This window comes from Takifugu flavidus, chromosome 15 (assembly GCF_003711565.1).
Source record: "Takifugu flavidus isolate HTHZ2018 chromosome 15, ASM371156v2, whole genome shotgun sequence".
Taxonomy (NCBI): domain Eukaryota; kingdom Metazoa; phylum Chordata; class Actinopteri; order Tetraodontiformes; family Tetraodontidae; genus Takifugu; species Takifugu flavidus.
The window spans coordinates 4441207-4468622 of NC_079534.1; the positions used below are offsets into that span (position 1 = coordinate 4441207).

Below are 27416 nucleotides of genomic sequence, written 5' to 3' on the forward strand. Positions count from 1 at the left end.
CCTGGGAGCTGGTGAAGGGAACGTTTGACTCTTTGCATTCCCTTTGCACTTTGCATTCCGACAAGTATCCGACGCGGCCTTCGCTCGTCACCTCCGGGGGCGCCCGCAGCCAGCCGGAGCGCTGCAGACGAGCCCTTCGGTGGCTGATGGAGTCTAACCATGGTGTGGATTTACCCAGAATGCAAAGTAACAGCTCATCAGAGGTGCGACTGATCACACCTTGTGAGCGAGCGCTCCCGGCTAAACGCACAATGACGCAGACTGTAAAGACAGGTTCAGAGGACCTGGACTCTTCTTCCACCACACAGGAAGCTGAAGAAAGCGACCTGCTGCGGTTACTGACGAGGTCCGGCTACTTTTAACGTCATTTCATCTCAATTTTAACGCATCAGAACGGCTTCTCACTACAGAAAGGGTGCGTTTAATTAGCTTAAACCGCAGCTCTCAGGTATGAACTTTCACTCCTGGGTTAAACAAGCACCCCCAGGTGGTCACTCACCGTGTCACATGACCTGAGCCGTGGGTGCACGTCAGACGCAGCGGTGCAGTCGTGCAGCGGGTACGTGCACAGGAACGGGTACGTGCACACGTCCTGCAGCGGCTGTAAACGCTGGAGATCAGGTTCAGCTGCATTTTATGCTGAAAGTCTCTTTGGTTCCACACGTACGCACATAAAGTAAATAAATTCCCCGCGGCCTCTTTGCTCTGAGCGCATAGCAACAGCGTAACGCAGGGATGTGATGCAGGACTGCAGCTACAGCTGGATTTATACAGGCAGTTCACACCCTGTAAAATGCACCTTTCCAATCCTTTTATGGATTATGATTATGATAATTCATGTGGAGATTAATTCTGTGTGGCAGGGTTCGAACGATCGCTCAGCTCTTTATTTTAGTCAAAGCTTCGCTGGAGAAAGGTCTTTTGTCGCCGTTCATCCGCTCCACGGCCAACATAAATGTGTCGAAAAGCCCCCCCCGAGGGTGAAAACAAACCTGAATCCGCATCGCACAAATAAGACGACGAATGTTTTCGACAGAAAGGTTGTTTTAAGAAATGTCACATTGGAGGAAATGACTTCTTCTTTCCTGAAATTCCCGGTTTGCTGGTTTGCAATGTTATATATACAGTATGTGTGTGTGTGTGTGTGAGAGAGTGTGTGTGTGTCTGGAGATTTTAAACGTCCTTCACTCATGGACTCTCATTCTTCCTCCCTCTTCCTCCTCCTCGGCGCTCCGTGGGAGCGAGCTCCTCTCCAGCCCGTCGCTCCGGCTCCGCGCCAGCTACTATTTGGCTGCGGAACGTTATTTGGAATTCACACACGCTGGAAGTGGACACAGCAGGGGCAGTTTCTCAGCACTCCCAGGGTGCCTGGGGAGGCAGTCGCAGAGTGGCGGTGCTGGTTTTGGTGGCTGGGGCACTTTTGGCTCAGACACTGGCGGCATTCAGAGGGAACACTTGGCAAATCAGAGATCTTAGCGGAGAGAAATGGCAGCACAGCCTTGTTGGTGAATGTTCTGATTGTTACTGACTCACAACGTGCCTCGGAGATCTTTGGAAAGGGCAGTCAGAGGATGGGGGGAGGGCATATTGGGCTTTTATTCCTCTTTCTGTTCCTGTCTGTCTTCCTTATCTCTTTCTGTCTCTTCCTGGCAGAGCGTGACTGTTCGCCGGATCCCAGGCTGAGAGCAAAAGAAAGATTTTATTTAGGGTGGTGGGGGCATTTTTCGGCCTGAGATTATACAGGCCCTTGTGGGGAAAATAGGAGCAGTGGCGAGTCCTGGGGGGTGGGGGGGTGAGGGGGGGTACAATAGCTGCACAGTCTGACTGCCTCTCCGACAAAAAGATGTAATGTGGACGGGAGCTCCGAGGCGTGAATGAAAAGCTTGTGTCATGTGTCAGATATGTTCCGAGAGGGAAAATGGAAGTCATTAAAATTTCCGCGTGGGTTCGTTTGGGATGGCGAGCGACAGCCCGGCTGAGTTGGACGTAAGAAATCATCACCTGCGAATCAGCTCATAAATAAAGAACAGATATTAGGCTTTGGGATGTTTGCGCCCGTCCTGCGGTGGCTAAAACAACATCGCCACCGCGGGATTTCAGCAGCAGATCGTGGCTTTAGCTGTTGGACACGGGGGGGGGGGGGGCAGCGTTGGAGGGACGTCTGCAGCAGCTCTGGAATTAATCAGCATTACAGCTCCTGGCTCCAACTGTTGCAGAGCAGCACAAATTATTCCCCAGATCAGGGGACAGGAACATAAACCTGCTGCTGTAACTACCTCACCCTGCCTCCCTCTTAACTTTTTCTATTGATTTTAATTTTTTTACGACTGACTTTTAAAGCTCCTGCTTAAATTCATGAATGACCCCTTTTGTGGCCCCGCAGCCGGAGGCAGAAGTCAACAGAGTGATGGCAAAAAGAAGCCGCTTGCAGTCTGGGTGTTCATAACCAACACCGATGCTTCACGGTGCAAGTTAACGATGATGAATCCTACAGGTGGAGACATCTCAGCCACATCCGTCATAATTCTGACAACCTGACAAATAAAATAAAGCCTGACAGAGAAAACGAAGCTGGGAGTGACTGAGAATAGCAGGAGGAGGGGTGAGGAAAGGAGAGCGGGTGAGAAAGGAAAGAAGAAAGACGTGTGAGGGGAAGAGGAGGAGGAGGGCCTGTGTGAAGTCGCTGTGTGTCTTCCTGTAAGAACGCGCCCTCTGAACCAGATAACACGGACAGACAAAACAATCTGTGTGTGAGACACAAGGCGCTTCAACAGACTCTCTCCAGCGAGCGCGCGCCGCCGCCGCCGGTGTGTGCAGCTTTATTTTTACCTCGCACTTGCTGATGTAAACACGTTTCAACTCACACAAGAAGCAAAAACAGCAACGCTGGTTTGGTCGGAGCGACGTGAGTGGAGACGGGACGCGGCTCGCGACGCGCGTCGTCAGGCGCCGACAGTGGGGTAAAGGTCTGTTATACAACTCTATTAAAAAAAAAAGAAAAAAAAAGTTTGGTAACCATGGCAACGCAGCATCTTTCACCATACCAGCGTTTGGGCTCTGAGAGTCATCAGCTATGCTTGATGATCATTGAGGCTATACTTAGAGGCGACGCTGCCGTCAGCTAGCGCGTCCTGATTGAACGTGTTAGCATTTGTTAATTAGCATCATTCACAAAGAAGAGAATACCACTTTATCAGCGATGAGGGATTTTAGCAAATGCACAATGTTCCTGCTCAGCTGGAAGGGAACATTTCTGAAAACTTGTGTTCTCCAGCCCAGCTGGGCCACAAATATCATGACAAGATGCATTAAAAGGAATTTTTTGCTAAACAAAAGAACAATGACCTGAGCGCCTGGAGGTCCACATCGGCCATGAGTCCCTCTTCAGTAAACATCTCTGCGTCTTTTCCCTCAACCCGATTTTAGATGTTCGGTGTTAAGAGCTCCAGACTGAGCAGCTCTGATCGATGGCAGACGGTAAAAACATGACGTTAGACGAACACGGGCCATTAATTTGGATCCCGCAGATCGACATGTGATCAATACAGGGAGACGTTGATGTGCTCCTTGTGTTAGCAACGCGACCTAAGGTTTCCATTGATCTCGCTGTATATTGACGGACGATTTTAAGGTTGGGTCGAGTCCAGGTGAAGGAAGACGGACGGACCACAAAGTTCTTTCAAAGTAAAAGTGCAGAGTCTTTTACATGGACGACACACACGAGTAGATCCAAGTGTCAGTGATCAGGATCCAGAAGAACGCCGGTGGGTTCGGGATCATCTGGGCCAGAGTTCCTTCAGGGACTGGACGTCTAACAATAAGGGCAGAAACCTCGGGGCAACTGCTGCATCTAGACTGCAGACAAACACTTTGGGTCTGGACAAACAGGACCGGAGACCTTTAATAAGATCCCCAAATAAAGCAGATCCCGGTGGCGAGCTGTGTCCACACTCCGATATTGCAGCTATGCTATAGAAACACTGGCAGGTGGACTGCAGCCTTATTGAGCCTCTCCCTCCTCCGGTCCGTCCGTCCGCTCGCTCAATCAATGCGGAGCAAATCCTGGCCAGCGCCGTTCATTACTCGGCATTAAAAGTAACACTACACCTCGCCTTTAAACACGCACATCGACCTGGGGGACACTTAATGATGGAAAAATGATATCATTTGCTGCAATGTTCCTTCGTAAGCTGACCCGGAAAACCAGACAGGGCTCTCTTCATCTTGACCACGTCGGCTATCGATTTCCACTGCGGATAATGAGTTTTTACCTCTGTAATATATGAGGGAGCTTTGATATCGGCTCATCTGTTTGCTCACCGTGGCCCACTTTCATCGCTGTTGTCAGGGGAGCATGGCTGGACACACACTGGCTCACACACCCCTGCACACACTGGCTCACACACTCCTGCACACACTGGCTCACACACTCCTGCACACACTGGCTCACACACGCCTGCACACACTGGCTCACACACTCCTGCACACACTCCTGCACACACTGGCTCACACACTCCTACACACACTGGCTCACACACTCCTGCACACACTGGCTCACACACGCCTGCACACACTGGCTCACACACGCCTGCACACACTGGCTCACACACTCCTACACACACTGGCTCACACACTCCTGCACACACTGGCTCACACACGCCTGCACACACTGGCTCACACACGCCTGCACACACTCACTCTCACACACTGGCTCACACACTCCTGCACACACTGGCTCACACACGCCTGCACACACTCACTCTCACACACTGGCTCACACACTCCTGCACACACTGGCTCACACACGCCTGCACACACTCACTCACACACTCACTCACACACTTGCTCACACACTCATTCTTACACTCACTCTCACACACTGGCTCACACACTCCTGCACACACTCACTCTCACACTCGCTCTCTCACCCTCTCACACTCGCTCTCTCACCCTCACACACTCACCCTCACACACTCACCCTCACACACTCACCCTCACACACTCACCCTCACACACTCACCCTCACACACTCACCCTCACACACTCACCCTCACACACTCACCCTCACACACTCACCCTCACACACTCACCCTCACACACTCACCCTCACACACTCTCCTCTCAGCCACACCACTGTTGATTACCTTCTTGAATTCATGACTAAAACTGGCCTGAAGATGTTTTTCATTAAGCTACATAATGAACGAGCATGTTTGTGCTCAGAGAAGCATTTAAGGTGTTTGATTACTTTTTTTTTGCAAACTTGAACCAGCTCATTTTTCCGCAGAGGCGGCCGTGAAAGAGAGATTACTGCAAACAAATATATGACGAACTGAAAGTCTTCTTTGTTCGTTTGCTGGGAGACTTTCGTTTGATGGACTGTTTTCACGCTTGTTTCATGGTCGCTCGAGGGATCTGGGTCTGTGGAGTTAATGACGGAGCAGGATACAAATGGACGATATGGGAACGGAAGCCGTCTTCCTGTGATTTCGGTGTCTCGTCTTTCCTCCAGAAATAACCTACCTTTGGACTTCATCTTTAGCAAATGTGGATATAATAAATGAATAGACATCTAATTATTTGTGGGGAGGCTACAACTACTCTGCAGATCCTGGATCAGGCTCCGTGCACTTTTTCCTGGTTGTAGCACGAGAACATCTGGAGGTTGGGACAGATTAGGCTGTGCGACTGCTGAGGCTGCTTTCAAACGTGATGCGTTCTGGTTTCCCCCCCCCGAGGCTTCCGCTGTTCCACACTTCCCGCCTGTTTCACACCAGTTTTGGATTTCCAACTGTTTCTTCAGCGTCAGCTTGACTGAAACCAGTCGCCAAAGGTGTCCGTGCGATCGCGTTGGTGATGGTTTCGCACAGAATCAGTGCTTATCTTTAGAAAGTGATCACCGAGGCGTGGCTTTAAAAAGATCCTGAGACCTCACCCTCAACCCTGTCCTCCCCCCTGGAGGTGCTTCTCCACTGAGCAGTAATTCACACGGTATAATTAATTTAAGTGACACGAGAGCGATGACCCATGACTGAAGTCTGAGAAGAAAAGCTTGTGTAAAGCTGATTATTTAGCTCAAAGGAGGTTCCCATTAAACACACCAGTGGGACGGATCGCCTGTGGTTGGTCCACCATCTGAAGACCTTGAGGACACCCCAGTCCCAGCAGCCACCTGGACCTGGGACTCAGGTAACAAAACAGGTGAAAGGCTCTTCGACACTAACCTGCCAAACGGCTCGGCGTTAGTGTGAAGTCCCCCCCCCCCCCCAACCGGGGTCAGACGATGTTGACCTGTGACAGCTCCACCGGCCGAGGGAGGAGGTTGGTGATAACGAGCCTGCAGCCTGGCTCTGCAGGAACTCTAACAAGAAAACAGAGGAATCCAAAAAAACAAATCAAATATCACCCCCCCCCCCCCCCCTCTCTGTGGGGTTAATGGACGCATAGATTTTTTTTCTTTGCCTTCCAATTTATCTGTCTCTTATTGGCATTACCCTTTTTGCTTGTGAGCTCACGCGGGGAGGGGGTGTAGCTGAGCGAAACAGGAGACAGTAATGAGATTTCGCAGCCGTTGCAGCATGTAGAAATTCTGATGATCATATTACACTTTGTCGATAACCAACAGAACGTATTAAACCAAACCTTCTTGGTGGAGCGCCGGATCAAGAGCCGTGATTACGTGACCCACTTTTTTGATATAACTGTGCTTTGTTAAAGTGGAGGTATAAGCATTTAGCCCCCCCTTTTTCTCTAATCAAGTCATGAGATTAGATTGTCAGTGAAGCTTCACTCAATGATATCATCTAATCTATAACGATAATGCAGTGCAGATGGAGAGGAATGGCACTAAACATTTGAATCAAGGGGATTTAACGAAGCTTTTAAAGATATCTTCATTAGTCCACGCTAAGGCAATCTCCCCCATTAATGCTATTAGAACCTATTCTGATGTACATGGAAATGCCTCACATAAACTATGAACAAATAATGGAACATCTTTGACATATGAGGTTTTTAAAATATATATTCAAAGATAACTTATTATTATTGTCTCCTGAGCAGGGGCTTTATAACTGTTAGCATAATGGTTAGCGGCCTCCCTCTCAGCTAAACATGAATTAATTCAAACCATTTAAACACATTTTTATAAACCGGTTCGTGCAGGGCCACGAGGCCTCTGTAACTCACTTTTCAGACGCGATGAGATCAGCTGGTTATATCCAGTGGCTTTTTCAGGGACTTTACTCTAATCATTGTGGAGTGGCAGATATTGTTTAGTGGAGTGTTGTTCTGCTCATATTGCTCCGTGCTCCAATTTGACAAAGCCACTTAGGCTCCACCATGTTCGCAGTCATTTCCACTTTGCCTGGAGTGCATTTAACACCAGTGGAAATGAAGTGTGCGGGGTGACATCATCCCGCCGCATCGGTGTCGTGTGCGTTTCCACTCGCGTGCGCGTCTCTGCGAGTTTTATAGTGACCTCTTTAGTGTGTGTTCTTGTTTCTTCTTCTTCTGTGTGTGTGTGGGGTGTGTGTGTGGATTTTTATAGAGCTCGCGCTCTGGAGGTGTGTAATTTCTGTGGCCACCTCCATGACATCATGACGGATGAGTTAATCATATCAAAGTTTCATTGGATGAGTCACATGAGTGCAAAAACACTGCTGGCGTTCTCCCTCTGATGGTGGAACAGTGAAATCCATTTGGTCTGTTCTGAGGCCAGGAGGATAAAAAAAATGTTTCCTCTTTTTTTTCTTTCCACCCGTGGACGATAACAAACTGGCCATCGGTCGTCTGCATGCAGCAGACGACATAAACCCTCGTTCATTAACAGGAGAGATGGGGGATGGGAAGTCATTACTCAGCTGCTGCTGTCAGGTTGCCTCTGGTCTCTGAACACATTAGTTCATGTAGTCACCAAGAGAGTCATTCCCTCATAATTGGAATGTGAACGTATTGTATCGAATGACATCATATAAACATCGGTGCTCTTATTGCACCTACGTGAGCATGGACCTCACTTGTGTAGGTAAACAAGAAATGGTTTGAAAGTAAGACTCAAAATGTTAGTTTGTTTTTGGGGGGAGAATTTCAGCTGCTGTTGCGCTAAACTAATGTTTTACCTACCTCAATCTGAATTTCTTTATTACTTTAATAAAATGACATCAGTGCGATCTTTGGAACGTGACTTCTGGAGGTCCGTTCTCACAGCAGAAGCATTGTTTTGGTTTCTCTCGCAGGTTTTTTTGATGAAATTCTGATGGCTTTTGGATTGGAGGATACTTGAATGTTATCAATCTATGAACTAAAAGAAATAAGATAAATCAAACATCAGACTGACACAGCATCCGACGCGAACGTGTCTGAGAGAATTCATTTTCCACCTGGCATGATGTCCGCCTCTGCAAACACCGAGCAGAGGAGTTTTACACCAGAACATTATTTCCTTCCATCTCAGGAGGAAGTTCCAAACACAGTTTTCTCAAAAACCTAAACAACTAAATCTCATTTTGTGTACAAAAGCAGCCTGAGGTTGGTCACATGGACCTAAACTAGCTGTCAGGATCCAGCTGACACAAAAGCCTGAACCCTGCTTTAGTTTCTCCATCCAGCCAGCATCTGTTGATGGGTGAGTCAGCTTCCGACTCACTCCGACATCCAGGAAAGAGTGTTGGGCAAAGATCCCTGTGAGCCGAGCAAGAACTGCTGATGTCATTCAGCTGCTCTTTGGTTTCCAGTAAAAAGTTGAGATAGTGTGCTTCAGTTGTCCCGGGTGACAGTGTGTGCGTGCGTGTGTGTGTGTGTGTGTGTGTGTGTGTGTGTGTGTGTGGGTGTGTGTGTGTGCAGGTTGTGGAAATGAGAAGATAAGATAAGCTGCCTCGGAAGAGTAATTTACATTGTTGGCTCTATAATCTGCTCATATGTCTGATTGTGTTTGTGGTGCTAAATTCCGGGTCAGTTTTATTTAAAGACAAACTCGTTCCCTCGTTGAACAAATGACGCTGAAATGTCCCACTGACCCCGAAGGCTCTCTGTTTGTCATGTGATTATCGCAACATCTAACCAACATGTTTTTCTTTTTTAGCACACGGAGATGAAAAGTGTCGACTTGGACGGTACGTGCAGCACTTGAACGCATCCCAGCGTCGGTTGCTTTAATGTTTTGATGCCGCGTCTGAGTTCGCCTCCCGTTTGGCTTCAGGATGGTTGCTACAGCAGCAACGACTGTTTTCCTGTCACAGGCTCAGATAAAACATGGGCTGAAGAACACAAATGAGCCTAAGTGCGACCATTTGAGTGAAGCTCTGTGTAGTTGGCTTGTGAATATTCTCGCCCACACAAAGGTGCTTTGAATTCATCTTCTTGAAAGGCTAAATTGAGCGCAGCCTTGCAGGGCTGAGTGAGAAGGTGCACGCTTTGTAAAAGGCTGAAAAGCCAGAGTATTCAACAGTTTCAAGGCTTTCAGACGCCACAAAAGATGCAACAGCAACGGGAAAGACACATGTTCATTCCAGGAGGAGCTTTCATCAGAACGTGCTGCATGGAATCCAGATCTCCCCGGAACCTGATCACATACAGGATTTGTCTCCATATATGATGTCTGCATGGATGTAAATGCTACAAGCCCTTTTTTAGACATCGTGTATATGTGCGGCGCAGTTGCGCGAGGCTACCACATCCCAAATAGGAATTGTTTAAAGTAGCTCCGGAGTGGTGATCCAAGGCAGGCGTGTGTCTCTCCTGCTGCCAGGTGAGTGAGCGAAACAGGGGACAGAGCTCTGCGGCACCGGACGCGTGGAAAGTCCCGTCAACAGGCTCCGTTAAAGGTGCAAAATCCAGTTGGACAGCGCCTTGAAAACCAAGGAGGCGCCAGGAAATAACATTGCCAAAAGCAATCTGAGGAGAGGAATGGTGGTTTCAATCACACAACAGCATGACAATAAAAGCTAAAGTGGCGTCACTCTCTTCATAAGCATGTGCGACAGATTTTGTAAAACACTGTCAAGGATGAATAGAGGTGAAAATGTCAAGTAGTTTGAAAGTCAAAGACAAAAACGTCATTAATATCACTATAAACAGGCATGAACATGGCCTGGTAGGTTTACCTACATGTTGTGATGCCTGTGATATAGTGCAACTCAGTCCTGTTACCAGGGAAACCAGTTTTATAGCTGCTCTGACTCGGCAACACAACAAGTTTGATCGTGGGCTCTTTCCTCTCGGAGCTAAAAGCAGAACAGCACCGGCGGCAGCCACAGTTTGGGTCACTGCATCTCTACCAAATGGTATCTGTAAGCACCACTCACTCCCAGTTGGAGAGATACCACCAGTGAACTCCCCCCACCTCGCCTTCCCAGGAATAATTCCCCAAAGCCTCATAGACTTGTCGCCGTGGGCCGCTGACACATGTAATTAGGTATAAAATACAGCTGTGTGGAGGCAGCGGCGGGCTGGCGCTGCTGGAACGGCGGAGCTCAGGGCTGGAGCGCCTGTGCTGCCCAAGCAACGAGACAATTTGGTCCAAATGAAAAATTGATTTCCACTCATACTGAATGGATGTTAAAACAAAGCACGTAATAAATACCATCTGGTGACAGGCTGGAGTGCTGGCCACAGCAAACCAAAGCCCTTGTTAGCCTTGCTAGCGCCGGCGCATCGATCGCTCGCAGTGACAAAGGCGACTAAACGGGACTTAGAAGATACATAATTCAATAAACATAAGGGGAGGCCTGTGGTAACAGGTGCCGCCTGCAGTCCCTCCCCACCGGCGGAGCTCCTGGCGCTCGTGTTGCTAGCATGCTGCCGACGGACGGGGTTGTGGAAGCGGCCCGATCCCTCGGTTGTTTGGCTGCGTCAGATCCGGGTTGAACTGTTGAGATTAACAGTTACGGCCTTTTTGCTACACTTTTCTGGGGGCCAGGTTGTGAGAATGGATGAGGCTCGGGGCCCCCTGGCGTTCATTTCCAGCTCCCCGTGGTCAGTTTTACCTCTTTTCCTTTGTTTGTTTTTAAAGTGTAAATGCAGAAAGAATCATGTTTTTCATCAGATGTTTCTTTTGTTTAGTCGTGTGTGTCTGTGCGTGCATGTGTGTGTGTGTGCGTGTGTGTGTGTGTGTGTGTGTGTGTGTGCTGCCTGACCTTGGCTGTGATTGCAAAACTGTCATGTTGATAATTCTGAGTTTGGAGGAAGTGGCTCAGAGGACAAGAATGCAGTGGGTTGTTGGTTCCACACTTCTGACAGGCAGATTTCATCACAAACGCTGTGACCAGAAACATTTGGGAGTGTGAAAAATCAACAAACAGGAAAAGTTCCGGGATTAAGATTGAAATAATTAAAAGGCTAATTGGTTTGTTTTCAAACTAGTGGGAATCTTTGACGATTTAAAAGAAGGAAGCACTTTAAATGTGTCTCAGCAAAGGTTCCTCCACGTTTAATGGCATCAGAAGGCTCTTGTCTTTGCCGCGCTGTCATTTTGTACTTTTAAGAGTCCTCTTTGAACGTCTGTCCTTCACTGAGTCTGAGGAAGGATTTCTCCCTTGAAGCGACGCAAAGGAGCGCGATAGCATCGCTAATCTGGCGGCGACTTTACGCACTTGCTATATACATCAGTAAATGGGGAGCGAGCATAGATCTTCAGAGGAGAAGATATATGAGGGGAAGCGATGGGTGGGGGGGGCAGAGATAGAGAAGCAGGAAATGGGATAGACGACGCAGCGAGGGACAGATGTAAACGGACACACAACAGATAGGACAGAGAAAGAAGAGATGCAATTAGACAATGAGAGGGGAAAGCACAAAGAAAGACGTTGAAAAACTCATTAGATAAAGGGGGGTGTTTGTTTCAAAGAGCTCTGGGAAAATAGCGGCTCAGTTGAACGGAGGAGAAAAAGCGTCTAAAAATGAGCTGATCTGACAGGCAAAGATTTCTCGACCGGACCTGCGGGCACAGAAAAGCAGCCGGTCGCGTCTGCTTTACAGACTCGGTTGTGTTTATTCAACCAGCAGCACTTTCATCCATTTTTTGACCCTTTTTTTTTTTGCTACAAACGACTGAAGTGCAACATGGCTGAACATGTGCTGTCGATAATGATCGATAGAGGAGACTCGGTTCGTCTGTCAGAGCAGCAGCATTTTCCGTGTCTGCAGCATCGAACGGCAGGAAAACACACCAGTTCTTCAGGGTGTGTGTGTGTGAGTGTGTGTGTGAATCTGACCTGGCTTATTTCAGGCCTATCTGGATGAATTTGGGGCTCTTTTGTGTAAATGTCAGTGGCACAAGGTTCCATTTGGGCTGCGCAGCTGAGGCAGCGTCAGTGGAAACGATGGAACAGGCGGATGATCTGGATCACCTGGTGATCAGGGAGCTGCAGCTGTGTGGCGGGGGAGGGGCTAAACACATGCAGAAAGAGCGCAGGCGAACAATCAACACCTCTGATGGGGGAAGCTCCGCGCTCGCGAAGCCTGGGCTTTTTTGGGGTTTTCTATTTGTTACTAGAAAAGAAACTGAAACTACCTTTAAATGACTTTTTATTTTTAACCGAGCACTCTGCTAACGCGACCTGCCTCTGAACACCAGGCTTGTAATAGCGGCTCCGCTCTTCATCTCGGGGGAAGGAAACTACCCCCACCCCCACCCCCACTGTGAAGCTGCACACCTCACCTGTCACTAATGAGCTGGGGGCGAGGGCAGAGTTCCCAGATTCAGCGGAAGCACCCAGAAATGCCCCCGGGAGTGAGTGACAGCGATAGTGAGTGGAGAGTATAGCATAACCTGTTTGTGACAGCCTGAACCACCATGAGGAGACGCTGAGCAGCCTGGAAACACACTTGTGCTGTGAAACCTGCAGCGCTGTAGCAGAAAATGCACTTCTGAGAGACGGAGTCATCACTCACATGCTCCGGGGCCTCCACCTCACCCCCCCCGACTGCAGCGTTCATGGTTACAGTAGCTAAACCATCCTGAATCATCTGCTTCTCCTCATCAGGGAAGAGATCTGAGATCAGTCGCTCAGCTAATCATTAACCAGGAAGCTGCTCCTGACCCCCCCACCCAACACCACGTCTGTCCCAGGAGGGTCTAGGGCACCATGAGAAGAACTGAGGACAATGGCGTCTTTCAATGGCTGCAGTTGGCGTGTGTGTGACTCGGACCAGGTTCTCATGAACCATGATGTCCCCGTAAAGGTCACATTCAGTTTAATTTCTGTGGACCGATGCCGCCGCTGGAGGAGGCCTTCGCTGAGCGTCTGACCGCTGTGATGTATTTATTCCTGCGTAGTTCGCCCAGAGCCATTAAAGTCAGTCTAAGTAATTGCAGATATTGGATGTGACCAAAGCAGGAGTGATACTCCCGGGGCGCTATTTGTACATCGCTCAATCCTCAGCCAGAAATCAATTGCAAAGAGTTGCGTTTGCATCCTGAGCCTGCACAGACCCAGCTGGAGGAGAGCGTGAAGAGGAGCTGATAATGAGCACACGGCGGCTCTCAGACCTGCTCAGCAGCTCTGGAGGACCGAGCGAGGCCGCTCACACCTCAAACCGATGTGGGAGAACACAAAAGATCGCTGCACGGAGGTCGAGTGTCCCACAATCCTTCAGAAACTCACAGCAAACCCTCCAGTTTGTGGAAACCGTCTTTACATTTCATCCTATTGAACACTGACCTGATCAAAACGATGAATTTTACAGCGCAATTTGCTGGAAAACTATAAAACCAATCATTCCTTCAAGCTGCTGATTCTAATTCAATTAAAATTAAAAGTTCTTCAACACTTGCTGGAATTTAATAATCAAAGTGGAACTCCTCTAACGTGAGCCAACGCTGCGAGCGGGAGAGAAGCATTTGCTTCCAAACTTTGATGAAGGCGTCTTGTCAGCCAGACTCAGACCCTCCTCGCTGGGACTTCAGGCTCTGCCCACGTTACTGAGGCAACATCGGGAAATTTCCCGCTGTTAATTGAAGAGATCGAGCAAACGCAACACACTCCGCAGTAAAAGCGGCGTTCCGGAGCCTCCTGAGCCAGTAAAAGGTTTTCTCAAATGTCACATCCCAGACTGGCGCTGAAATGTCACAAACTGGACTGTGACGCCGACGACATCATCTGTTCATCACGTGTGAAGTCACGTCTGAATTTTACGTGCATGTCAAACGTGCACCTTCGCCTTGACTCGTGCAAACATGCACATCCAATCACGTCGGGTGATTTGAGCAGGATTTTAGGATTTGGTTTGGAGGAATACTTTTAAATCTGGACTGGTTGGGAAACCCAACGGCTGGTGAACATGTGGAAATACCAAACGGGGACTTCAAGTCCTCCTTCAGGAAACCAGAGGAAGCCCCAGTCTGCTTCTCCAGGCTGTAGAAGATCTCAGGAGTGAGGAGCGATGAAGTCCTGGCTGCAGCACGTCGACAAAAGCTGCTGCTGCTGCTGCGTTAAATTTAATACTTCTGTTTTGATTCCGAGAATTAAGAGCAAAAAATAACCAACCATGTGAACAACAGCAGTTGCTCTTCAGGTTTTGCTGTCGCAGCCTTTACTTGCCTTTAGTCAGAGTATTTTTAAAGATGTGGAATCTGCAGTTTTAATCTCCTGTGGGGTTGTTGCGTAACAGCAACTATAAACCAGAGGCAACTTCTGAGGGCACCTGCTTAGAGGAGTCGTGTCTTCATTTTTACAAATGAACCTTCCATCCACTCGCCTGTTGTCAGTGCATGACTGTACAAGCACACGTGTGAGTGGAGGAGGGTGAAGGGCTGAGAGCACCGGCAGAAGAGCCTGCAGCTCTTTGGAGATGAATTAGCTGCTCAAGTCTGCACAGGAGAACCGGTTCGCACTATCAGAGCCGGGGCATCCCTGAGGTGACAAGCTGAATTGTTTCACACAATCTGAATGCCCTGTTTTCTTTTCCTTTTTGTTCTGAGCCCTTCGCCAAAGAGCTGTTTGATAGAGAGATAGGAAAGAAATGTTTGGAGGGCTTCCATCTGAAAACAGGCTCATCAAGGAGGGGTGGACATGGTTTGAACCTGACTCAGTGGGCTGAACGCTCGCCATCACGCACGTGGTGGACGGATGACTATAATGTGCATGTGAAGCAGTGCACGCATCACGCACCGTCAGCTGTCAACATGTGTGTGAACTCCTCAGAAATGTAACTGGCTGAAGCCAGGCTGAGAGAGAACCTGAGCATTGCTCCGACTGCGGGGCAAATACCGAGCTGCTGGAATAATGTTGCACTCGCGGTCAAATGCAGACTGAGGCCAAATCCCATGCATGTCAGGGAGGCTGCAGCATGTTGGTTCCTGCACCAGTCTCTCTCTCTCTCACTCACACACACACTCTCTCACCAACACCTCGGCTTGTGTTTCTCAGGGATTTGCAGACACAGGCAGACAGGCCCACATTACACCACAGCTAATAACAGAAGCTGGATCCGAGCCATGGGAAAAATGAATCTGTAGCACTGAAGTAATCATTCCAATTCTCATAAAGAGCATGTCTCATCGGATCCAGTCTGCACTTGTCTATCAGGCCCTCACACACCAAGAGATTCCCCCCCTCGTACCCAATACTTGGCAAATTCAAGAGGCTGTGATAAACAAATCCTGATCTTTCTTCTGCAGTTTTCATGAATATTCTTTTTAAATGCAGATGGTCCCTTAAATGTGATCGGTTTCAGTCGTGGCGATGATGCTAAGCTAACGCTGCTGCAACAGATGCACAAGCTAACCTTATCTTCAACAAGGGCCGCCTGCAGTCGAGCACTATTGCGGACATGAAACATGAAACATGGACATTGCATTCATTTAAAACGCCATATGAAGCGAGTGTATGTTGGGCAACTGCCCGGTTGAGTCATCAGCGTGACGACATCACTTCCTGGTTTTCGTTCATTGTTTGGCAAGACCGTCGTCATGTTCGTGCTTGAAGTCACAGGTGTCTGTACATGACAACACCGATACCAGACATTTTAAGGCTCATGAGAACCACATCTACTCCAGCACGGCGAGACTCCACCCAGGATTAGCAGGAGCTTTAGCCGCGAGAGGCGTCAGCGCCGCTGCAGTATTTCATGGATCATTAAGACAAGTTGACGCCTTGGTTCTGTTGCAGAGCGGTGATCTGTGTCACTCAGCTCTCACACATGTTTCACTGCGTTCAGGATGCATTTCCACATGGTTTCAGATGAATTCACTGTTTCAGTATCAACACGCAGCTCCAACTCAAACCAGGAAGTAGAATCCCATCATCCCCATTCGAGGGAAAGTGGACAAGGCTACAGCCGATTCCACCAGCTCCCCTTCCGAGCCAGCAGGTAGCGCCTGCAGGGAAAAGGAACTCATGATTACACACTACCGTCTGCTCACCGCTGCATATATAAAACATGTCATTAATATTTAAATGATGGGAGAAAAGCAGAGATAATGACTGGCGTATAAAAGAGGAAGCAGTCTAATAATAATCATAATGCTAATATTATTGCTTTCTTTGGTGTGTGTGTGTGTGTGTGTGTGTGTGTGTGTGTGTGTGTGTGTGTGTGGCTGTTAATCCGTGCTGGCACAGGCACCTGTAAGGAATCCATCTCCTCCACAGGCGAGGGGTCCAGAAGCTGCAGCACGTCCCACACAGATGGACCTGACAGCAGGCGGCTGTCCACGTGAACCCCAGCGTCCCTCAGCAGCCGATGGTGTGTAACAGCGGGGACGTCAGCTCGCATCAGTGCCAGTAAAGGCGCCGCGCGTCTCGGCAGCGGCGTTTAGAGGAGGTTTCTGTCGGCTCTGGGACTCTGAAATGAACACACAGAAGATCCGCGTTGAGTGAAGAAGGATGTAAGCTCAGCTCTGTCTGTGGTCAGGAAATGTGTCATTATAATGGCTGAAATTCCCAGCTAAGAGAGAGAAACTCCGCTGTTGGTGACGACTTTACATGTGGTGAAATAATGAAGGCTAAAAAGTCGACGATTTGATTAGAACAGCAAAGGCAGCAGTGAAGAAACACAGTATGAACCATCTCATTGTCCAGTCAGGAGCATTTCTTCAGCCCCCACTTATCACATTTAACGTTATTTAAGGTAGAGCTAAAGAAAATAAACCCACAGTAACGTATCTGGTATCTGAGCAGTTTGTTAGACTGCAGCTCAACTTTACAATAAAACCCATCAAAGCCGTTAAAAGTACTTTAACAGCAAAACGGCCACTTCTTATTTACCCTCCCTGTACAATCTTGTTGATTTTGTCGCTAAACCTTCCTCAAACGAATGCTGACAGGCCAGACCACAAAATATGAGCTTATTTACTCTCAACTTCTCAATTACTGTAAGCAGAAAAAGAAGTGGAACAAGTAATTGTAGCTCTGCTTCTGGTGTTGATGGAGGAAAGGCGCAGCGGGGTTGGACTTCCATGTTTGGTGAAGCTTTTTAGTTGTGGGGTCTGAGTCCGTCTTTGTCAGGGTGGCCTCTGGAGATCAAACCCCGCTCCTGACAGCGTTACGCCTCTTATTTGAAAGGTTTGTTTTACACCAAAATGAAACTCTTGCTCATCGCAGCCCAAATATTTCCTCCCGAGTCTTCTCCAAAACCGCACGGAGTCCCTGCTCGCTGCAGTAGGCACAGCCGCCCTCGTTAAACTTGCATTTGCTAAGTTTGTCTTGCAGCAGCAAACCGAAATGGAAGCGTGGCGGGATGAGGGCCGCAGATAATGAGGTAAGCATTGGATATCTGCGCCCACGGAGCAGCTGTCTGCCTACAAACCGCTGCCTTTACGGCAACAAACCCATTTGATCAATGTTGCTGTCCGTGATTTCATCACAATGTGCAGAGAGAAACCTGCCAAGGGACGAGGTTCTGCAGCAGCCCGGGCGGCGCGGGGGCTCCGGGCCTCTCAGTCCTGCTGCGTTCTGCTGATTTCGCTGCATCCTAAACAAAACCACATGTCTCCGGCAGGACCGTCACACGTGACACAAACAGCGGAAGCCAGTAAAAGCAGAGTCGTGGAACCCAAACAAGTCATTTTATTTCCATCTGTGAGGGCAGCTGAAGCCAAAACAGGACAATTCTGGGTTTCAGGTGTTAATCGGAACGTTGGGACTAGTTCTGCTGTTCACTTAAATCCCAAGGCAGCAGTTTCCTTCAGCTCTTCTTCCTGCATTACTTCACTCTGCGCTGAACATGTTGTGACACACCTGTGCAGCAGCGATCGAGGTGTACGTGCAGAGCGAGTGTGGACGTGGACGCGCCGTCCCCTCTTACGTAACAGCTTGTTGTGCTCTGCAAACTCCGGTTGGAGCTGCTGCTCCTTCAGGAGTCCTAAAACTCAACAAAGGCGAAGCAAAAACACGCAGAGTCAAGAGGGTCTGGAAAGCAAGATGGACTCAAATGTTCCAAAACCAGAGAGAACAAAAGGGAAAAAAAAGCCCTGACTAAGGGGAACATGGGGTGACACACAGGGAGGGAGGGGTGGGGGAGAGGGGGCGTTACATAACTTTGTCCTCAAGTAGCTCAGCCAGAACTTGGCTCGGTTGGCTCTCGCTACTACGACAACAGAGATTTTCTCATGGAACAGATTAAACGGCGCTCCGGCAGCAGACCAGCAGATGCGTGATGGATTCCCAGCTCTTCCAGCTCCCACCATCTGTAGTAAAACACCTCAGTGAACTCCGAATACACAGCTGAGGCGTGCCAGCGCGCCACAGCCGGCAGGAGCGGAAGGTTCCGCTTCCAAGGTTTACTGTAACAGAGAAATTCAGGGAACTTTTTCCCTTGTTGTGAGTCGGAACGCCGCCAATCGTTAACTGCATTTTTGCTCGGTGTACGTGGGCATCAGCACAAGCAGCCACCGGCCGTTTTAAATGGGCTTTTACCGTCTGAGAATTGTCTCCAAGTTTCAGTTGGTCTAACTCAGATTTCCACATAAAGCACGCCCGTTTGTGCCTCGCCAAGACGCTGACCTCAGCAGATGGCAAGACCGCGTTTGAGAGCGACTGAATGATGAATAACACCCACAACCTCAAGCTGCAGAGCTCGTCTCCGGGAGGCTGCAGACGGCTCCGTCTCACTCGCTCAAACAAAAAGTCCGTCCAAACTCTGGGAGGACTGAAAATAAGCCTGTGGAATTCTCAGCCGATGCGGATGTGCCTTCTCCTTGTTCTGAAGGACGTTCCCCGACGGCTCAGAGGAGCAGATCGACGACGAGGATGTCGATGATGAAGGCCGCCACGTCGGGCATTTTTCCCAAGTGCAACTTTTCAGTGAAATCAGCTTCTCCTCTGTAATCGCACCAAGGGGGTTATAACTCCTCCCAGGGGTCATTGGGGCAGGAGACAGACGGCAACCTTCAGGGCTCGCAGGTCCATCACAGCGTGCTACAACAGACCTGAACTTTACTCCATCAGATGGAAGTAAATAAATGTAGCGCTGACAAGGTCACTGCCCAGGGTCAACCCCACTAAATGCCTACGTGCATTAGCTTCACCACTGTTGGCAGGTCCCAACAGATCCTTTGAGATGAGAAGTGACTTTACCTGATGCAATGTGCAGAGGAAGCTTCAGCAGACAGGCTAACGTGCTAACGCACAAGTCATTGTTCCTGTGTCACAGGAAGTGAGTGAGGTCATTGTTTCGCAATCAACTGGTGACACTACCTGTTCGTAGAAACGACAAATTACAGTTGCGTGACTCAATGGTACTAATTGCGAGAGTCAGGTTGTGTGTGGAGGGTGTGTACCGAGCAGTTGTGTGTGGAAATGATGATGAGTAATTGGAGGGCGGCCGCTGCGCGGTGGAGGCCGGACGGTTGTGTCGTCCGGCTCCACGGTGTCCCTGCGTCACTGGAGCCCCTTAATGAAGCTTCTCTGTGGAACTTCATCCATCAAATCCCAACATTTGATCATCGTCTCTTCAATCTCAGCTGTCCTATTTAACTGCCTCTGCTCTCAGTGTTGGGGGCCGTCCATCCGTGTGTGTGTGTGTGTGTGTGTGTGTGTGTGTGTGTGTTGCATGACCTGTTTTGTGTGTTGGGCTCCCGTCCTCCATGTTAATGTCAGTGTGAATGAGACAGATCTATGGCAGGTGTGAGAACAGCTTGAGGCTTGTGTCATTAACCCGCCACCGGTGTCACTCCGTCCTGTGCTGATCTGTCCTGGCAGCCCCCGACCACCACATGCTCCGTGTGCACGCTCGCTTGTTTTACACGTACAGACTCTGATTAACGAAGGACGACCCTGGTCTGTGGTTCTGCACCTTAAGCTAATACAGTAGGGACCTGAACGGCCGGTTGCCCGCGGTTCTATAACCAACCTGCAACCGTTGTGTCTGTATTTACCGTCCTAGCTAGAACAACTGTCAGACTCCATATGTTAGCAATGCCGAATAAAGACGGGAAGGTTTTGTCCTCGACTTTCCGAAGAAGATGGGATGTGAGCGGAGCGCGCTGGGCGCTGAAATGTGTCATCCCAATCGTTTGACACCTCTGAAGGTGCAAGAGTCAACACGGGCGCACGCTCTGGTGCGGACGGAGCAGGGAACTGGGACAAAGTGACAGACTGGCCCGGTACGCCTTTGGCACTGTCCTCACGCTGAATTGTGGGTAACACCATGTGACACCACCGCAGGAGTCAGAAAATGAATTTTCCGCTGTGGGTGGATTGGCTGTGAGGTGGTTCACAAGGTGAATGTTCCTCCGTGCTAATTAGCGCTCACTGATGGTGATTAGTGTGTTTAGCCTGATATCAGTGTTTCAATCTCCTCGAAATCCACTTTGTGTTGAATCTTGCATGTTTAACAGAGACAGTAAGTGGCAAAAAAAAGGCCTCGACAGTCTTTTGGTCTCTTGTCCAAACTGTTTACAGTTGGATTTTTGCTCAGTGGGAGTTTCTTCACATCATCTATCATCCAACCATCCCCACTTAGCCTGCCTGCACGAGAGGGAGCACAACACCAAAGCACATGTATACACTTGTAGTCCTTTCTTTGTGAGGACATTCATAGCCATAATTCTTTACCCCTGACCTTGACCTTGACCTTGACCTTGACCCTGACCAATTCCGACCTCAACCCTTAAATCAGTTTTAAACCCTCAAACGGTCCTTTGATGTTGTGAGGACAAGCCAAAATGTCCTCACTTAGCTAGTAGAATGCAGCTTTAAGGGCTCAGTATGTTGCAAGCACAAACACACACACACACACACACACACACACACACACACACACACACACACACAATGACCATTATCAGTGTGGCTGTTGTGAGCTGAAGTGCAAACACTAATCATTATCATTCTTCTTGAAAGATCAAAAAACTTTTATGTGAGGGACTCAAACTCCCTCAGATGAATGAACACACACACACACACACACACACACACACTCCCCAGGGCCAGATATTCTGTAGCATGCATTGCTTTGGAATGCCACGCTGTTTTCTTTCTAAACATCAGAAACACTGTGTTGGCTCTAGCAGTCCGACATGACGGTGTGTGTGTGTGCGTGCGTGCGTGTGTGTGTGTGTGTGTGTGCTGCAGCGACTCCATGTTAAAGGCCAGAGTGAGTCACACCGCCCAAGATTACCCCGGCATTATAACCCACAGCTCGTGTAAATACAGCTCTATTATTCCCGCTGAGCTCTCTCATTCACTGTTTGCACTGGAGTGATTCATACGCTCACGAGCATGTGACCAAAAGAGAGCTGCTCCTCTGTAAAGGAAGGCATGCATCCGTACTGGGGGGGGTTTCCCGACTGACGTGGATGAGCGGCCTGATATTCTGCAGAATTCCTACTGTGTAATTTTGAGAGGGACCATCAGAGCCCGAGGAAAACATCACTCATGGCGCCACTGAAGAGAGCTTGTGGCCCAGCTCCGACTCTCAGGAGCAGGGAGGATTCATTCGCTCATTATTGCTGACACGTCAGGCACTTTTCCAGGCTGTCAGGGAATTCCAGGATATTCCCAAACTATTCTCATAAGCAAATCGAAGCTTTTTTTGGTGTTCTCAGCGACTTCATTTCGATCTCTCTGGTTTAATTCTTCCACAAGACTTCAGGAGATTCTGCACGAGTCGGTCAGGATGTGGAATGTGCAGGATTCCCTTCGGACAGGGGAGGAAGGAGGGGCTGGATTCCAAGTCTGGGGTACAGTGGGAAGGAAGAGGTCACGTTCCTGTTTGTTCACATTACAGAATGGCAGCCGCGGTGGAGATTAGACATGGGGGTGGTCACGGAGGGTCCGGTGGGGTCAGTCGCTCCTATCATCACATTCACAGCTGCCGGGGCCGGGCTGTGTGGGAGGACGAGGGCAGGAAAACATGATGACCCCCCCCCAGACGTGCCAGACTCAGCTGCTGGCCAACGCTGACAGCGAGGTGGATCCCCTCCCTGTGGGTTGGCATTAAAAGAAGAAACCGCCACGGTTTGAGAGGAGAACCATCCCAGAGCAGAATAATAAAACAAAGATTTTAAGGAGATTCTTATTAATGGGATGAATTCCTCCTCAGGATCTGATGTCTGGTCCACAGAAAGTGATCACCCCCCCATGGTCCTTCCTGACCCCTCTCGGCTCTGCTGTGTAACTGGTGGTAGTGAGGCACCGGGGAGGCGGGGCTTCACCGCGTCTACTTTAACCATTTCCTCTGGCAGGATGTGGAACCTTAATGAAAGCGCCTGAGCCGGCCCTGACGTGTTTTCGGTTTGGTGCACGAGGACCCGGAGCGCACGAAGCCTCCGTCTCGCTCTCCGTTGCACAGCTGCCACATCCTTCGCTGCTCCGCGTTTCCACGACCTGTTTTTCCGATCAGTTCGCGCGTCTCCTCAGTATTTCCCATTTGTGTCGATCCGGCTGCTTCCTTCCTCTCGTGAATAACAGGATGTGTTCCGCTCGGCCCGTACGTGCACGCTCTTGTAACCCACAAACCGTTTTAGCTCTGCGTGCCGACAAAAGCTCGTTTTTAATTTGGCCTCACTCGGCTGCACATTTAAGGAACAAAATGATTAACGAAAATGGAGCACGTGGCGATCCGGCCTGCTAGCTAACGCGCTGAAATAGTAGGTTTTATGTGTGCGGTAAGTACCGACTCTCAATTTAGAAATACGGCGAGCAACTGGGCCTGGGATGATGCAGCGGAGCGGGGGAACACGAGCCATTACGGAGAAATCGTTTTTTAGTACATTAGCAGAATTAACAGAGCCTGAACATATCTCATTCATATCGTACGCTCGTAACCGTCCCAAGGTGCAGCCGACTCCTTTCAGACCTGCTCTCATCTCTTTTATTTCTGCTTTGTTAGGCCGAGATTCTGATGTGTCGGCTCATTAATTCAACGTGCTCTATAAGCGGCGGGTCCATAACGGAGATGAGGAGTCAAATTGAGCCTGTCGTTGGAAACCGTCCCCGCTGTGGCGATGACGGGCGCTCCGACGCACGTTAGACTCTTATCAGACCGTTGGCGGGTTAATTTGATGGCAGAAAACAAGCCGAAAGACAATATAGATGGTTTTTTTTCTCTTTACCGTCTTAAAGTTGCCAAAAGTGGAACAGACCAACAGTGAATTTAAAGACGGTTCAACATTTGAGCGGATGTGAATGTCGATATGAGGGGGAACCCCGTTTCCATGGGATTAGCCCTGGATGCTTTTGTTTACGTTGGCGTGGAAGCGCGGGCTGATATCGTCCATATATTTCACGTTGGAGTGAGTCGGCTGTTCCGCCGAGGATCAGCAGTCAATTAATCTCTCTTTCTTTAAGATTCATCGGAGGTGATAAATCTACAGACTGAAAGCGAAGCTAAAATAAAAGGACTGACCTCAGCGCTCGCTGCTGATAACGCCGCCGCTGCCCTAAACTGAAATCAATACTTTATCTTTTACATTTTTTCCTTCACGTCTGACGCATTGGCGCGTTCACACGGGACTGATTGTTGGCCGTCTCTCCCGGACGCGGTCGGAGTTTCCTCTTTTTCCTTCACGTCAGCAGGAATCTTTTCCCAGTCTTCCCAGTTAGAGCCGATGCTTGTTCAACCTCATTTCCAACCAACTCAAACCTGGTGAGGAGGCTGGAGACTGGTGGTGGCCCAGGAGCTGGTGGTGGCCCAGGAGCTGGTGGTGGCCCAGGAGCTGGTGGTGGCCCAGGACCTGGTGGTGGCCCATGAGCTGGTGATGGCCCATGAGCTGGTGGTGGCCCATGAGCTGGTGATGGCCCAGTAGCTGGTGAGCAATGAGACCATCACAGTGGTGGAGAGCAGGAGAGGACCCAGAGACGTACAGGGCGACCTTTGACACCAGGCCACAGTGGGGCCTCAGTTGGGGTTTGACAAGCATCACACTCATGAGGAAGCTCCGCTCACACACCAGTGCACATGACCTCAGGGACCTTGATGGCCCTCGTCCCTGCAGAAGCCACGTTTCCCTGGACAGGCTGTGGCTGCAGATACGCGTCAGCTGCTTTGGTATTTGGGAGGTTCCCCTCAGAAGGTTGTTCCCTCATTACTCACTTTATCGGTTTTAACGTGACTGCTGAAACGCTCAGAATCCGTCGCGCTGATTGTTCCTCACAAGGTTCAAACGCGTGACCCTGCGGCTCCCCAGCCTCTTCTGGAGACGTCCCATCTTATCTTGATCAGGAGTGCAGTTCTTCAGCTCAGGATGTTGATCTCCTCATCCCAAACCAGAGAAATTCAGCAGAATGAAACACTTTATGGTCTATTGGTCAAGGTACACTGGAGCTTCTGTTTCCATGGAAAACGAGTCACGAGAAAGTGACTCAGTCATCAGCTGAGACGGACGCTCCTGAGCCAGAGTCTCTCTGGCCACCCTGGGTTTTCTTCTTCAGTCAATGGCTGGTTGATTTGCAGGTTTGCTCCTATTCTTCTACAGCAACTGCATGACTAGAGCGCCACAGGAGTGTGTTCAAGCAGACCGGTGCCCTCCCAGCATCTCCTTCCCCCCGTTCTCCCTCAGCCCAGACAGAAGGAGCATTCACTCTGGAATCTGCCATTTGTTGACCACGTTGGCATCGTTGGTAGATATCCGCTGGTGAAGATCTGCCGTTGCTGCATAATTCTGGTTCTAATAATCAGTGTTAGCAGCTGTGAGGAAGCCTTTTTTTGGACCTTCTGCTGCTTTTATCGCTCATTTGTTTGGTGGTATTTTAATGGCGTTACTTCCTCAACAAGAGGAAGAGGAACCTCTACGGTTTCATCCCGTCTGAGTGCAGGGCCGAGGTTCCGGTTTCAGCTGCTGCTCGCGGGCGCATTGTGGGGCTGCCAGAGGAGGCACCTTTTTCAGAACCTTGTACGAGGTTCCCACATGACATCAGCATCTCATTAGCACATCAATACATTTGCTGCAGCACTTCTGGGTTTCCCAGGCTGGTGGCGGCTCAACGACCATCAGACAGAAGCAGCATGCAGTCACGCCAACTTCCAGCGCTCGGCGACTGGATCCTGCAGATAGTGGTGGACCCACAAGATGTTACGTCACCTAAAAGCTCTCCACACATGCAGCTACTCACGCTGCCCGTCCACTCCCGTATCCGCTCACCTCTCATTTCCTCTCCCACTCTGGCGGTTTGCTGCTTTACTGCTCCCCGGAGACGCGGCGTGCAACCTACAGGAAACGGTGGACAGGGTGCAGTCGGGTCAGCACAACCTGCCCCCAGTCGCTGGGATGTCACATGGTGCGAAGACGTGAAATCGTGACTCACCTAATGTACAGCAGATGGATGTGGGAAGCCCATTAACATTGACCTCTCGCTGTGTCACCAGGGGGATTGTGGGAAAACTCCCCTGCATCACCAGTTTACCGGAGACACCTCAATCCCAACCGATCTCCAGCCCGGCAGGTTCCCCTCAGACTGCTCTTCAGAACCACGTTTGATGCAGGATTTGTTGTAATTAGCTTGGATGGTGATTAACTGCTGCAGGTTCTGGAAAACCAATCAAGATTCCCTGAAAGTAGGAATGATCACTGCGGAGCACAAACATCCGCAACACGGAGGGAACGCCAGCAAAGACCAGGACCAGAGAGGAGGGGTGCCAGGGCCGGAACGGAGGCCTCAGAGCTGCTGAAAACCTGTTTCTGGCTTTTGGTTTCATGTTATGAATGAAGCAAAAGGGGAGTGACGCTAGACTTCCTGTTGTAGTGAACGTCCCAGTCACCTCCGTCTCCAGACAAAGACTTTGGCTGTGTCCCAACGACGTTGCCCTTCCCCCTAATATTAGCATAAACCAGCTATTGCCATTAAAATTAAAGTTGAGCTCAACAGCCGGGACGGACAAATGACATTCAGCCAAAACGGGCCTTATCACACACGGAAGCCTTATCTCCCATCCAGCCGGGCTATGAAATGAGCGCCTCCGCCTGAGGTCTGTGCTTGTGTACCCCTTTATTCAAGAATTAATATCCACATAACCATTAACGTATCTGGGTTTTTACACTCGTTATGCTGCTTATCGATGTTCAGCTGTCGTCAATCTAACGGGCTCATTTGCAGTCTTGTGGGACTCAAAGACCTTGTTGAAAAGCACTTCAGGGGGCTGCTGAAGAGGTGGAGAGGACCCCCCCCCCCCCCCCCTCCCATCATATGTTGGCTTCTCCAAACACTTCTGCATCTGAGGGACGCTGTTTCTGCTGAAGGACTCGGGTCTTATGATTGGGATTCATCTGCACTGCATCAGAGCAGGCGACGGCTGAGACATGTGATGCAACGCAGCAATCGCATTAACTCCGCTTGTTTGTGGCTGCAGCGTCACTCCGCAGGCTCTCACACGTTCTGCCTCCTCTCGCAGATACTGTACTTTCATCGCTCTGAATATCTTTGCATCGCAATTAGGTTGGAGTGCCAGGCCGTTTGGGGGTGCCACACGCTGAATATCTTAGCTAAAAAGTCACCTCTCTCATCCTTCACTGGCCCGAAGAGGCGTTCAGGTGCAGGACAGAGCTGCGGACGGGACCGACACACTTCAGGCAGAGTGACTGTTTATGTGGTCAATGAGTTCACAGAGAATAAGAACTGGGAGCTGCTCCGAGATACAGAGAAAACGAGTAACTCTGATATTAGCATTAGCATGTCTACTGAAACCTCACATTTAGAATAACGCTGGTGTGGTCGACTCACTGTCGCCCCCTCAGGTATGTGCGGTACTGCAAGAAAGGAAGAAGTGCCATTAGTTTGCAGGTTATCTCCCAGAACACATAAATAGACAGTGTTTTTTGGTTTTTTGTTTTTTATCACCAAGCTATCTTCTTTTCTCCAGTGTCAGGAGTGGAAACCTTTATGGCTCAAAGAACCCCGGCTTCATCGTCTCTAAATAAATAAACGTACTTTTATATTTTGCTTGCAATGCTCTGACTTTCTGATATAAATTCTCGTCTTTTGCTCCTCAGTTGTCTATGAATGTAATCCTTGAATCCCACTCCAGAGTGGCGTCTCCAC

The 27416-nt window shown here is 49.5% G+C and overlaps 1 long non-coding RNA gene across 1 annotated transcript; it reads right to left on the bottom strand.

The window, feature by feature from the left end:
• Positions 1-14878: 14878 nt before the first annotated feature.
• On the bottom strand, positions 14879-25820 carry LOC130538655 (uncharacterized). The gene is made up of 4 exons (XR_008953940.1): positions 25686-25820; positions 25523-25588; positions 16564-16782; positions 14879-16318 (listed from the first exon to the last, which is right to left on the bottom strand). It is a non-coding gene; the product is annotated as an uncharacterized LOC130538655 (long non-coding RNA).
• Between the last annotated feature and the right edge of the window lie 1596 nt (positions 25821-27416).